Here is a 16,371-nt window from a genome sequence, read left to right as displayed (position 1 = left end):
TGTCCAGTAGCATGCTAATAATAATAGAATTTTATCGCACACATAATCATATATTTACACAGTTCAAGGATACAAACAAAGTTAATGAAGATGTAATGGCTAAGATTCAGTCAAAGTCCTAGTACGTATAACGTTCGGTTCTACAATCAAATCAGATTACTGGCAAAAATGAAATCATACGTAATAAATGTAAATTTTCTTAAAAATCATGATTATGAAACTTTATGTTGTAGACAAATTGAGAGACATTGCAATGGAAAGAAATTTAATCGCCATGAAGATACAATAGAACTACATGAAAGTCTATCAACGCTTGCGTTTCATTTAGACAATGTTTATAAACAACCAAAGCATAGACATCCGCAGTCGAATCATCAGTAGGCTGTGAATTTTATGAATTTATAGCATACACGAGTGTTTAAAACACAGTGATTAAAAAGATCAATAAACTCCAATGTGATTTTTATTTCATTTGAAACCTGACGTAATCATTAATGGAGCAAATAAATTTTGGCTGCAGATCCGAAAAGGTTCGTACTTTGATTTTAATGAAACTTGTTAAAATCATCCCCAAATACTCCAAAATGAATATATGTAAAAGGTTTTGTAGTGCAATTGAAAATTAACCGCGATAACGCTAACAAATGGGGTAATTATTCACTGTCATAACAGATATGTTAATATTATGATAACGCATAAAGCGTGTTTTGCTTCGCATTATGTATGTGGGTCACGTATACAATAATTGGTTTGGGACAGTTTTAGAAAAAATTATTGCAGTACCACGAAATTTCGCATATTACCACTTCAGCTGCAGCAAGGCGAGTGGGTCGTTCTACGTGCTACGTCATTTCATGTGTTTATTGTAGTATACATATTTATTATTTTAGTGTTATCTCAGTAAATTTTCAATTATGCCACAGAAGTTTTACATAATATCCATTTGGAAGTACCATCCATTGGGACGATTTTAATTTCAATGAAAATCGGAGGATGGTCCTTTTCGGAACTAGATCCCACATTTTTGCTTGCCCATGGTTCCTGTAAATTAAATCACAAAATCCTATATTTGCATTAAAATCCACATTGTAATCATCAGTTAGGTTAGGTGTCCGAAAGAAAAGAGAACCGACGAAATTGAAACCTCAATAAAGTTGTGTCGTTTACATCCCCCCCCCCCCCGACCCCCCTCGATGCTTTATCGACAGGCGGGTATCGGTATTGATTTTTTCCAACGATTTCACACGACATTCCAAACACTGTCCCCGGGCGTATCGCGGCTGATCGGGGCACGGCTAGACCTTATCGTCTCTGCCGGCCTGGGCCTGATCTCTTTTTATCAGAGCGCGCGGCCACGAAGAACGCGTTCGACAAGAATACATGGCTGTGGAGAAAGACGAGCGGCGGAGTGGAGGAAAGGTTCGGCAAGGGAAAAAAGGAGGATCGCGGAGGAACGGGCGTACATGTAAGTGGCAACGCTTCGTGCATGCCAATCGTAGGTCGTATATCTCGTGGTACTTAGGTTGATCGTATCTCGGTCGACAGAGGGCGCGCTTGTTCAGCTGCACCAGCCTCTCGACTCTGGTCGCCCTTGGAACAGGATGTTCGGATTTATCCTGACCGTGGTATCATATCGTACGATACAAATTGTCCTTTCAGTTTTACGATGATGAACTACTGGGCCCCGTAACCCAAATGCTCGCCTGGGCTTCCAGTCACGATCCCAGCAGACTGAGAAGATGAATTCTCTGAACCCATATGTCAATAGCTGGGTAACCCCGGATACCCATTTGCATCTTGCGTTTAATAATTTATCATGTTTCTGTTGAAATATCGCACACTCGCTTTGGATTTCCATTCTTTGGATAATTTTACATTTATTTACATTTCCAGAATAAAAATATAGGCAGACAGTTTTAGATACGAACATTTCAAATCTATTTATATGCTTGTTCAATTACTGGGTATATATATGTACTCGGGTTCTCATATAACGAAAGCTGAAGTTCAGTGGAGTGGAAAGAATTGTAAGAAAATTTTGTGATTAAATTATACACAATGTTTGATTTGAATTTGTTTATTAGTTAATAATATTTTTATCAATATAACATCATGTTTTCTGCGTTTTTTAGTTCGAGCCTTCATGACGCATATATGTACATAACAAGATTTCACTATACAATACTTTCTTCCTTCCAATTGAATCTCGTGGGAACATTGTACGAAGATCATTTTTAAAGTAAGAACTGTTCTGTCATGAATTGATAACAGTTTACAGTAACTCAAAATCTTTGTTTTTGTAATGAACAGGGATTTTGAGCTGCGATAAATTATTATCAGTTTATGACTAAACGATTCTTGTTTTAAAAATGACCCTCATGTATTCAAAAACAATCACCGTGGCTGGTTAGCCTGTAATACCTTGTACTGTAAATGTTACTGAGATTTTGAATTTTCTGTTCATAAACCAATAAACTAAAAATTCTACTAAGAAAATATATTACGAAGCATTTAATGGTGGCTCTAAGTAATAGCAAAGAAGACATGTATGTGTCGTATACAGCTTGTGAACATTTCATCCTCGGTTGTTATTTTTTATTCGAATCTCTTGTAACAGTATTTGACATGCTGTAGAATGGTTCGAAGATAGTTGAAGGGATAGTATGACATCGAAATTGTTGCTGTATATTTGATCTACCCAGGCACGAACGCTTAGGGTATCGGAGTACACGATGATTGAACAATATAGAAAATTTTAGTTATTGAGATAACGGTTAAGTTCGTCAAAGGAGACCAGAAGAAATTGAAAATAAAATGATTTATCCCATTTCAATTATTCAGAGTGGAACAAAATCCAAATAACAATTGAAAACATTGGATTGCTTTTGTATATTATTAGAAACTTCAGAAGCTTAAACAAACCAACGGACTATCGTAATAATGATTATCTCAAGGTACACGAAAGTCGAAACAGTAAGTTTAATTATTCAATAATTAATAATTATTTTAATTATTCATAGCGGAAACGGTAGTGGCAGTTCATTTCACTTATACATATGTATACGGGTATGTGGTAATCGAAAGCGGATGCCGCCTAGCGAGGACCAAAAAATATATCAATCGAGAACCCACTGCGGACGGTTGAAAAAAAGGTGATTTGCGGTTAAGGGGACGAATCAAACCAGGTTATAGTGGCCTTTAATTAACGATTATAGACCGTCCGGGGTGGGTCATAACTCAGAGCGTCGACCGTGGAGTGTCCGGGGCGCCGTTTACCTCTTTTCGTCCTGGACCCCGTGTGCGGTCACTTTAGTTTCCCCATCTCCGTCCTACTCCTTCTTCCGCGATGGTTTTCACGGTGCGGTTACGCTCCACAGAAAAACGAACGATCCGGCATCGGGTCCGACAGTACCTCGTGGCTTGTTCCCGACCGTAAATGCGCGGGCACGGTCAAGCTTGGGTCGGCGCTGATATATTAACCGAGAAGCCGAAAGATTAAAAATGAATTTATTATGGTGGAAACGCCAGGGACAAGAGAGGAAGGGCGGGGGGAGGGCGAGATGATTGGTTAGAGAACGTTGCGGTTCTCTTCGCGGAGGTAGGTACGTACGGCTGGTGATCATTTTTATTCGGCTAGACGGAGATTTATCGCCACGGAATTAACGGAAGAGTTTCATGATTAATGCGGGACACACGGCGTTTTCGTCCCGATAAACGACTCCGCGGGAAAAACGAAGGGGCCGCTCAACGAGATGGGGATAACGTTTGTATACATACATATCTACGTCCCGTATCAGGTGCTCGCGTGTGTACTCGACTTTGTAAAGCACACGAATACCATCTTGATCGGGCTCTTAATTGCATTAGAAAGGAAGAAAAAAAGGGGGGGGGGGGGAGGGAGGAAGAAAGAAAGAGGAGCAAGGTGGCCCGAGTAAATTACGATGTTCGTCCCGAGCACTCTATTTAAACGTCGTTTATGATAGCGGCTCGCCTTCCCGTGGAAACGCGACCCGTGGCACGGGGGAAATTAATTAATACACGCCGGGCGGCGTCTAATGAAAAATGAGAAACAATGGCCGAGGAGAATAAATCTTTATGTTTCCGTGGTTAAGGTGGAATTCATAAATCGGCCGCGGGCACTTACAAGGGAAGGTCCCCAACTGTCCGAATTCGATTTTAATGGGATTTTATAAAATGATAGTATATAGGATTTCTAATGATGTATGTGAAGTGTTAGGTGTAGACACGCGATAATTTAAAAAATATGAACAATTAAAGTTACGAACCTCCAAGATAAACTATTTGAATATAAGTCAAAGTTATCGAAATGGTGTTGGCAAAGTAAAACAAAAATATTTCTGGGTGCTGGAATCGGTCCCACGACCACTGATTTATCAGTCAAACAACCTTATTTGTTCATAAGTTTGTCTTATATTCATAGAATATCTTGAAGGCACGTGACTTTAATTGTTTGTATTTGTAAAATTATCGAGTGCCTTACGCCTAACATTTCACATATATCATTAGGAACTTGTATGCTGTTATCTTACAAAATCCTGTTAAAATCGGAGCCAGACAATTGGGGCTCTTTCCTTGTTAGGGCCTTGTGACCTAAATGCCCTAACCTTGTTGCCAGCCGAGTTCCCGCAGTAGGGGATTGGTAGGGGTTTTTCGTTAATATCTCGGTAACGAAGCCTCAGATTACATGGTTGCTAAGGAAAAACTTGTTCTAATTAACCCTCCGAGTCCCCGATTTCCGGGTCGACAACATTTTTCTTACACCTTGTATATCTCCATCAATACAAGTGTAGAATAACGCTGTGGTAGTCAATTTTCAGACACCCTATACAAGAAAGCGCGCTCTCGCGCGCACATTTTGCCGGACGCGGGGTAGCTCTCGGCGATGGAACGACTCTTTCTCAAAAATGATTTCCAAGAACGGACCTTGAGAGATCTCTCACCGATTGCCGGTTCACTCCCACGCGTCCGGGTGAGCCGCCCTGGCTCTTGCCGACGCGTGGCTCGTAACCCATAAACTCCGCGAATCGTTCAAGGTGAAACGGCCGCGAGCACGTCACGGGCTGGAACACGTGAGAGCGAGTGGGGGCGCATTTTATGTCTGCGAGCACGGCGGCGCACGAGCCGTCTCAGTTAGCTGGGACCGATGCCGCGACGCTTCGCAATTCAACCTCTAGACGACCCGGCCCCGGCGTCACTTGTCCGCGAATAAATTAAACCTCACTCTCCGCCACTTCTTCGGGCTGATTCGACGCGATCCCGTTCCGATGGGATCGACCTCCGTTCCTATCGTCCCGATTTTTGGGCTATCTGTGGAGAGGAAAGGAGGCAAATATGAAGTACCATTTTGGTTTTCGAATGTCATTCTTACAAGATCAATCGCAACAAAGAAAAGACTTTCATGGGTATTTAGACATATATTTACGAGCAGTTTAAGAATAATCTTATATTTCTAATGTTATGGACAATGTTCGGTATTGAACAAACGTTAAAAGAACATAAGTTGTTTCTAATGTGGAATAGGTATCCAAATATGGAACACAGACGTCAGGTACAATATTTTCATGGAAAACAAACCAAAAATAGTTTTATTCTTCTTATCGATTAAAGTACTTTGGTTATAAAATCACATTTTTAGTAAATTAAATAAAAAGATAGCTATTTGCAATAATGACATATCCAAGTGTCAAACTTTGCACCACCACGGTATTCCGCTTTGTAAAAAAAAATCACGTAGCTTCATAGTTATGAATATCACAGGCAGATATGTCAACAATAGTAAAAAAATAAGTAAGCATGATAAAAGAGTAAGAAATACGAAAAATATATTAAATTTACACATCGTCAAGAGTTTTCGAACAGCAGACGAGTCATAATGTGTGCGGTGCCTAAGTCAATGAGTGAGATAACCTACAGCCGTTTAACAAATATTCATTTTTCAGATGTTTAAAAATGGCCCTATTCCATATTAGTTGTACTATTCCATATTTGGCCACTTTCCTCTGTGGGTGGCCTCTTTGACTTGCTGCTGGAAATTACACACTACTCGAAACAATTAAAAGATCATCTATTTCAGTCGTTCTGCTCGTCAATGGGACGTATAATCTCCAAAAAGTTTTTTGTGGAAAGTAAACTACGTGTTAATAGTGTCAGTATTGCAGAGAAGAGATATCAATTTAGCAAACTTGTAGCATTTATTTTGTTTCTTTCGCTTGGTGGGAGCACCAGGACCGCCCACATTAGGGATCCCCTCATTCTTTCGGGTAGTATAATTTGGATGAGTTCGTGCGTTGGATGGATTAGTCAACATAACCATAAATGTCCCAAGAACTGTACTAGTGAGAACAAAATTGTTCGAGTATTAGCTGTTTTGCAATTTTACATTAAACAACATCTTTTATTTTTGAAAAATTGTTCACTTAACTTACAATGGTCTACCATGTATACAAGGTGTATTTGGAAATATACTATGAAACTGAGGCGGTGATGCAAATAAAAAATTATTCATACGAGAGGCCTTATTTCCTAGAAACCATTATTGAAACTTTATTGGATATACATACATACATATTGTATGTATACATTTAAATACGACTGATTAATGTGCCTGGCTATTACTAACCATTGCTACTGTACCTCTTAACCTTATGTTATTTACTTATAAATATTTATGATGATACAGCGTTGCTTGTTTGATATTAATTTTATTATGTTCTAACTACCAACATATTTAAAATTATTGTGAGAAATAGATAATTGTATAACATAGTCAACATTTATGAACATTAACGGAAACGCAAAGAAGATGAAATTGCCCATATTAGTTAATAAAATTTTGGAATTGTATTTTGAAATAATCTTCAAAATTTGTTTTCATATTTTTGTATTCTGCGTAAAGGATTTTTTTCGGGCGTATATATTGTGATTTTCGACAATTTGTTTACTGACTAATTTCTAAAAAGTCGTTTTAAAAAAGTAAATTATTCGGAAAGTAAATTCCTGTTAGTTGCAGTTAATACCTATATGTTAGTATTATTTGCATCTTCACTAATCAGCTTTATTACAATGAATCTCCCGTCGTTTGTACAGAACATATCGCTCTCTTGCTCCTACAATGACAGTAGTTCAAATTTGCCGTTTCTAAATTATAATAATTTGAAACATTCAAACTCGTTTTCCACAAAATTATGATTTTCGAGTAATGTCATTGTTGCAGCGAATGAGTGATATCAGTCCGTGCACTCATTTACCTCGTTCCACAGAGTTGATTCATGGATTTTCTTTCTTTGTTCTTAAAAAATTATTAGATGTACACGAACGTAATGGCCGTTTTTACGTCGAATGTCTTTATTAAAATTTTTGAAGTAGTATAATATCAATTAATTAAAATAACTTCCTTCATAATCTGTATCTTTCTGGCAGTAGCTGAATTCTGTGACCATAAAATGATACGCTTTTCCCGTTGATAAAATCATTCATTCATTCCTGGATTTCTTCCTCATTTCGAATCTTATTTCCTGAAAGGCTATGTTGCATTGATCTAAACCTAAACAAATGAAAATCCGACGGTGCAATATGGGGGGAATAATAGTCAGGTGCAGTAGAATTTCCCATTCAAATTTCAATATTATCTGTCGAGTATGACAAGCAACATATGGTCTGGCATTTTCATACAGCAGAGAGTACATTACGTGCGATATCCACTTTCTCTCTTTCCGAATTTTTCTCATTTCTTGTAATCGTCTACAAACTATTATTTGCGTAACTCCGAATTGTTTGGTTAGTTCTTCTTGCGTTTGTGCTGGATCTTTAAATCCAGTTGAAAACAAATGCATGCTACCGACCTAAATATGACGCCCCTTACTTTCGTATACCTCTATTCTAATAATTGAAAACATTGAAACTGATTTTTCTGAAAATTATGATTTCCGAGTTACCTCATCGTTGCAGCAAACAAGCGATATCAATCCGTGTACTCATTCATGCCATTCCATTGAGGTGATTCTCTTTTCCTATTCTTACAAAATTATAAATAATTCAAAACATTCAAACTTGTTTTCCACAAAATCATGATTTTCGAGTTATGTATGTAAGTGTTGCAGCAAACGAGTGACATCAGTCCATGCACTAGTGTATCCCATTCCATAGAGGGTGATCCTATTTTTGTGTAGTAGGGTAAGTGTGGGTATTACTGCGGATGCCCCGATTACTGCGATTATTTATAAAACGAATAATATTTAATGTTGAAAAGTATATCAGCTCTTGAAGCTTAATGATAAAATTATTTTAAACTTTATTACAAATAATTATTGCTAAATATGTAGAGCAAAGTTGTTATTAATTGTTTTATCGTTCTTTGAAATTGGTCAAGACGAAGCTTTGATCGATTTCCCAATATGACGGTCCTGAACTCCTACTTAAAAAACATTTATATCTTTGTTATCAACAATAGTACATGTAATGTAGCGTTATTACTTCATAGAGTAAGAGTTATTTTTTCACCAAAACAGTACATCATTCATTTACAGTTTACTTTTAATTTTTATTTTTCACCGCAGTATTAGATGCAGTACTCTTTACACCACGTGTGTTTATTACTGCGGACAGGTGACAGCGTAACCTAACCTATTTTCGACCGCATTTACTCACTTAAAAAATAAAGCTACAGAATTAATGTCATTGAAAAAGAAATCAGAATAAAAAAATTTGGAGTTTCCTTTGAAAAGTTTATTACTATTATTTTTTTTATTATTAACGTTCATATTGTACTAACGCTTAATATAATATTATAAATATCTAATAAATTAATACTTTCTTTCTTGTATATTATATCATATCATTCTTATAAATAAAATTAAATAATTTTTCTATTTACATGATATAGGTATTTCTACTAATATTTTGCTTAACACAAGTCCGCAGTAATAGGTATTTCGTTAGTAACTGGTACACAGTAAAACATGCATGTCCGCAGTAATTCCTACAATGAGATGTAATGTTAATTTCTTTCATTTCTATAATATCCATTTATTAGGTACCCCGTTTTAATTTTTTAATGGAATTAATATCATCCACCTTTCTTTAAAAACAAAACGCAGGGATTTTCATTCATTTGAACGCTTTATCGAGCACTCTAAAGTTAACCTATTCGAAAAGTCCGCAGTAATACCCACATCTACCCTACCGATTCTCATGAAAATTCACAGAATCCTTGACCCAACTGTGTTCCCCGTGTGTTCGTGAGCCTCTCCTGGCTGGTTGCATCGTCGTCCCTGGTTCGCCGCACGGTTTAACCTCCAGACGGAGCACGGTGTGTCGTGTCTATCAGATGGTTGTGCTGGTCCGCTGGCTCGGCAATGTCAGTACCCACGACGGCCAAATGTGCTTGCTTCTTGGTGTATATCCCGTCCTGTACTCGTTCACGGTCTGATTCTCCCCGGATGGCGATTCGTTTCCCACATTTTTATTCCCTCGATTCCGTCGGACCTACTCCTTTCTCTTCTCCCCCCTCCCTTTCCCCCTCGAGTCATCCTCTTGTCCGCGAATTTATCATCGCCGTATAAGAGAGCGCAATTTCTTTAGCCGTGAATTTTATCATCTGAAATTCATTTTTGGCGAGGGCGAGAACCGTGGCGACATCCGGTCTACGAGAGTTACGATTCCGGTTGTAACTTATGCGAACATTTTCGATTCCTGGCGATTTATTCTTGGGATCCGGATATTAAACGAGGCCTATGAAGAGTTTTTGATCCTCAGGGGTGGAATCGAATTTTCTGCTTTTGCGAATATTTGATAATTTGTTTTTATTTATTTCTACTTCTAATACGATGTATTTGATTGTAAGACAGATTACTGTTGAGTGTATCTGGGAGTATGTATTTTATTGAATGAAGTCGTCCATTATTAATTACATTATTGTGAGAGTACCTACACAATGAATTTAAATGTATTCAAGTAATTTACTTCTTCTGCTTCATTACTTTTACTGTTCTTGTTTTTTTATGACTTTCTTTGTATGGTATACTGAAGTATACCGTTTTTCTGTGCCCAGATATGCAGATATAAATTATGAAATATGTATGATTTCTTTAACAAACAATATCTTAGTTTCATTTTCAAAACACTAATATACATATATGCGGAATAATGTATATGCGGAACAAATGAGGGGTCCGGTGCAAGAGGGAGCTATGTCACGAAACGTAGACAAATGAAATTTTTATTAATTCTGACACCTCTCAGTGTCTAGTTCTTATCCCATAATTTATAACTACGTGGCAAAATTGCTGACTGTACTATGATGATGTATACTACTTTTCATAAAAGCCTTAATATTTCACAACGCTATTGTTGTGGTATAGCTCCCTTTTGCACAGGACCTTTCAAATGAAACATGTAAACAGTAGATTGTTTTTGCAAACTAATTTTATTCAGAAGTATTTGATATATTGTAAACTTATTATTCAAGAAAATATCAACGGGTTCCGAAAACTCTTTCAAATACATTAACCCTTAACTGGTGAGATGGGGTCTGAAGAACCCCATGAATGTTTTTAGAATATTTTACGTTTATTTAAAAGTTACTTAAACAATGTTTTCTTATGACGAAATTTTAATAATTTAATAGATACTTTCGATGTTTTCTTACATAAGAGTGCAAAACAAATAATTCTGTAATAAGCAATAAGATTTGTACCTCACTAGTTAAGGGCTAACAATACAAAAAAGTCGTCAAACATTTGATTGTCAAGTCATTAAAATTCATCATTTTGTTGTTGTTGTTGTAATAATAGATTGTCGGATAGTATTATGTGATCAAGAATACCTCAGGAGCCACTTGTTACGCGTCTTATTGCCCCATTCACATTCATTGTCCGCCTCGAAAGTGATTTACCACGATCGCCGCAGCAATGAAAATCCAAACGCCGGCGGAACGAAATAGAAAAATATGTCTGTATCCACACAATGCCCGTAACTCGGGGTGTTTGCATTCATCGATCTTTATTCGGGTGGAATCGCTGAAGAGCTTCGTCATTCATTATCATAATATTAGCATCGATGAATTCGTGGAAGCCACTAATTTACATTTCTAGCCGGGCACACGTACACGCGCACGGGTGTTCAACGTGTTTCCAACGTACATCTCCATCGACCGGTGGAGTTTCGCTGACTTAACCAAGGTCAACCAGAACCCGCCGCCACGTGGCAGTGACACACGCGTCACACCCGAACACAGAAGGGGGCCCAGGTCACGGGAGGAATCGAAGAAAGACCTCTCATTCGAACCCCACGCGTCATCTTCGCGCGTTGCTCCGTGTTCCTATATGAAAGATTTTTCTTCCTCTATTTTTTTTCTTTCTCCTTTGTCCGTCGTTGATGGTTGCTGCTGTAACATCGAAGGAAAGGGAGGACAGTTTTTTCCTTCTCAGAACGCGCACGGCAGGAAGATCGGAATCTTTTTGTGGGATGATGACTCAAGCGGCAGCAAGGAAGCAGGAAGCAACAGAAACTTGACAATTAACTGTTATGTATGGTCACTGGTACAGTGGGTAATGAAATTATTAGAGCCACCTGCATAAATCATAAATAAAAATAATTTGTCATAATTATATAAGTTGTCTCTTTTTTTTTTTTGTGCATTCTTATATTAGGCAGTTGTTAAATACAAATTATCTATTGTGAAAACCTTGATATTGTGATATTATTTCTACACAAACACAAAAAAATGCAATTTTCGTACTGTGGCTCTAACAATTTGATCACCCAGTATATGTATATTTTAGGTATTAGGAGCACACGTTTTTTACAATGTATGAATCAATGTACAGGATTTGTTTATTTACTCTTGAATTTGTAATTGGAACAGTTTGCAAGAATCTGTAGTAATTGACGAAGGCAGTATATAAAGTCAATATTTTTATTTCATTGATTGTTGTCCTTTATAAAAACAGTCTAATTGGTTAATATCATATGTCCAGAGTGTTGAAAATACTCCTGTAAAATTATTAATAATTATGAGTAGATTCTGGATGTGTATGAAACTTCACAATTCTATGATCTAATTTACAAATATTTATTTATTCTCCTAATGTTTCCAGCAGAAAGCATAATAGAAATGTCAATTCTGATTTTTCCTTATTTTGCATTATTGGTGTATACAAAAAATCCATAAAATCTATTCACCACTTAAGCACAATTGGAATGCTAAATATCTACCATATAATAATTCCATACCACTGGTAATAAATCTTTAAAAACTTTTTGAATTGCCATGTCATTCCATCAGTGATTAAATATCAAATTGAGAAATAGACATTTTCGTACGTTTCCAGAATTGTGTACACCCTTTCCCGTCAACCTTAATCTGTCTTTTTCCCCCGATACTCGCCAGTTTATTCATCCGCAACCGTCGAATATACCGTCTGGGATTCCTCTGATCGATCGTGACTTCTGTATGCATTTACCGATGGATGAACTTATAAAAGTTTCCGCAGGGCCAGCGCCGTTCGAACGTAAACTCAATCGTGATCAGCAGACGAGTTTCTGGCAGATTGTACAGTCGAGCGAAAATTGGCAGTAAGTTCGAAACCGGCAATTGCATCCGACGTTTTACAAAACGTGCATTCCTGATGGTATTCCAGTATTATAACAGACTTTAGCTTGCTATAACATTTTCTTTTCGAGAGTACAGTTTACTTTTTCCGCTAATTGATACACTATATTCCAGAAAATTGATTATAAAATTACAGAGAAACGTGTCTAATTTGTAGTCTGTCATAGCGCTTATCGTTTATGCTTTTTTTGTTGGTTGTCTTAATAACCGTAGATTGGCTGACAAGCGTGTTAGCTTTGACGTCAATTGGATTGAAGTATAGTGGGTGTGTTTATGCCACCTTACATCGTGGATGTATAAACAGCGTAAATGTGGATGTAGGAGTATTTTTTCCAGAGAAGATTAACACGTATTAGTTTCAGACGAAAATACATACATGGATACTTGTTTGTCAAGTATAGTTTTCGCTCGAACAAATTGATTTCGTCTGTTAATTAATAAACGATCATGACATGCTGTTGCGATGATTTTTAGAAACTTGAAAACCTTCAAGATTACATTAGTTTTTATTGCCATCAGCTAAATTACATTATTCTCTAAATAAGTAAGCTTTAAAGTCATGTATAAGGAAGAAAAGGAAAATAATTGCAAAGAACAAAATTGTTCGATTTGATACTTTAATTTTTAAGCAAAAAGCAATGCTTCGAAAATTATTATTACAATTTACTATATTTTAAATCACTAAATTAATGTTCAGTTTAATTAAGTAAAACTGTTCTCAGTGCAGGAAGCTAAAATCTTTTTTGCATTTTACATCATTCAAATCAAATTCTTAAATTCAGTTGTTTCTCGCAGTCTATTAATCGTAAGTAGCATTCAGACACTTTATGGTCGCATCCTGCATGGAATTTATCGTCGGTTTACACGATTCATTTCGTAAACCATTATTCGAACAATAGACCCGTTGCGATAGGAGTTGCTTCCTTTGTTGCCTGTCGAAGATAAATGGAACTTACGTAATGCCCGCAACAACGTTGGCACTTGTAATTGGTGAAAATTGTGGTTCGTCAAGGCTAAGCTACTCCAACCGACGATTTACTCAAGTTTGATAACATACAGACTTTTTAAATATTTGTTCATTTTCCACGTCGGTTTCCACAAGTTACATACAGCAAATTCTTACTATGTATAAAGATAAGGAAGTACTTTTAGGAACGAATAGGAAAATATTAATTTTCTGAAAGTGATGAGATAACAGGAAACAACAGGCATTTCTAGAACTAAAATAAAATCTATTCTATATGTATACTGAGTGCGACCGAAATGGTACTACAAGCTCAAAGAAAGTGATTCGTTATGGAAAAATAAGTTAACAGCGCACAGTACTATTTTTTCGGTACGTGGTTTAATTTTCGAGAATATCGATTTTCGTGTGTGTTCGTTAGTTACACAGTTTTTACATATTGTAAACACAAATATATACATTCACAATTATTATGACACCTGGTCTGTATAAAGAAGATGTGTTGTTTCATAAAAATCATATATTTCCGGCCACTTTAATTACTTTATATCAGCATAAGTGTTGTCCATCGTGCTTTAATATCCCCTAAACAATATTTATTTCAGACTTGAAACAAGTTTGTAATGTTTTGCAGCATTTGCTGTATATTCAACAAGTGTCTTAATACTTATGAGCCAAAGTGTATGTATCAGACATATTGTCAACGTGAATTTTATCGAAAGCTAAGTCTTGAACGAAAATATTGTATTCTACTGTTTTTATTTTGTTTTTGCATACAGAATCATTTGTTATCTTGATCATTTCGATCGCAGCCTGTATACATATATTAAATAAGTTGCAGAGTGCAAAGGAAATTACCATTTAGAAACGTTCATGATCGGGTGAGTCATAAGATATGAGTTATTGAAACGAGTTCGCGTTTTGTCGCGTTCTCGAGGAAATTAAGTCAGGATCTGTTATCGATTCAGCGTTGAGAATCTAGAAGAGATTATTAATTCGATGCAAAGACGAGCGACGTGGCAAATGAATGGAATGGCATATGTGGCGTAATGTCAAGCGCCACTCACAAGCAGCTACTGATTGCAAGACAGCTTCAATAGATCCAGACGACAAGATCACCACTGCGAAATGAGCCGCTCAATGCACACATCGATTAACTCCACTTTTTGAAAAATCTTAAATTTAAGTGTCAAAGCCCTTGGTATAGTCATAACTTTTTATATTTATAATAACTTTCCTGAATAATAAAGATTAGCACCGTTAAATGGCAAATTTTTTTGGCCATTGAATAATAAGTAATTTATTTCAGAAGCCATTTCGATTAACTCCATACTCTAATGTAAATCGTTTCAGTAACGCTGTATCTGTTCTGGCCGTGCATCGACGCTTATTTGTTTTTAAACAGCCGAAGATGCTCTCTCCCTCTCAATAATATTCGTAACAAAATCGCATCGGTAAACAGATAAAAAGAAGCACAATGCAAACGGTAGTTAGTATAGCAGTGATCTCGCACGCTGAATGTTGTTACTGTGTACTTCTTAGTCTTTTCAACATTACTCCCAGATTGTTTTTAAAGAAATAAATATTATACCGTTATAATCAAGATGAGTGAGACTAATAATGTGAGTGAGGAAAGCAGTGATGATTCTTCAATACGATTTATCAACAGAAAGTCTGGTCCAAGAAGACGTTTATCGTTTTCCTCGGATTCATCGGATTGCAACAGTACAAACCCAACAAACACATTGATTGGGAGGAAAAGAAGTCGTAATCCTGTTAAATGGATACGAAATTTACAAAAGCATAACAGGATAAAAGGTTTGGCATACAGGAATAGGGGAGGAAAATTAATACCTGCAAAAACATTTGTCGATATACAATGCAGATGCCGTCAAAATTGCAATCAAAAAATTATTTCGGATGAGAGAGAGGCTGCCATGAAAGAATTTTATAGTTTACATAGTCAACTTGACCAAAATATTTTCTTAAGAGGTTGTATCAAAGTTAACGAAATAAAAAGAAGGCGCCCTACGAATGAAACTAAAGAACGAAGATCACATTCGTTTACATATTACTTTCGAAAAGAGAGACTTGATATTCCCGTTTGTAAAAAATATTTTAGAGACACTTATCAGGTGAGTGACGGGCGGATATACGATTGTTGTTCTAAAGAACAAGTTACATCTTTGGTTGATAAGCGCAAAGGCCGCGTTGCAAGCAATAAAATAGATGATACAAATGTTATAAAGCATATAAAGTCATTTCCAGCCTACAGTAGTCACTACACCAGAGCTCATAATCCAAGACGACAATATTTAAATCCTGACTTAAATATTAAGAAGATGTATGAACTATACGTCACAGAATGTGAAAAGGAAAACGTAGCACCAGTGAAAGAAAAATATTACTATAATGTGTTCTCTACAAAATTTAATTTACATTTTAAACAACCATCAAAGGATACGTGTCAAACTTGTGATGCTTTTCAAATAAAAATTCAATCTTCAGACGATGAGGGAATTAAGATGGCAAAAATTGAAAAGGAAACTCACTTAGAAGAGGCTGAACGGGCTCGCAGTCAAATGGCTGCCGATCGAATGGCAACATCGGAAAAATTGTTCGTATTTTCTTTTGACTTGGAAAAAGCTTTAGCCTTTCCCAAGTTGACCACATCCGTAGCTTATTATAAGCGAAATTTATATGTTTATAATTTTGGATGTCATGAATTCAATAAAAATATAAGCCACATGTTTGTTTGGCCAGAAACTGAAGGATC

The sequence above is a fragment of the Dufourea novaeangliae genome, unplaced genomic scaffold (assembly GCF_001272555.1).
Source record: "Dufourea novaeangliae isolate 0120121106 unplaced genomic scaffold, ASM127255v1 scaffold61, whole genome shotgun sequence".
NCBI lineage: Eukaryota > Metazoa > Arthropoda > Insecta > Hymenoptera > Halictidae > Dufourea > Dufourea novaeangliae.
Note: the sequence above shows the minus strand (reverse complement) of the source record.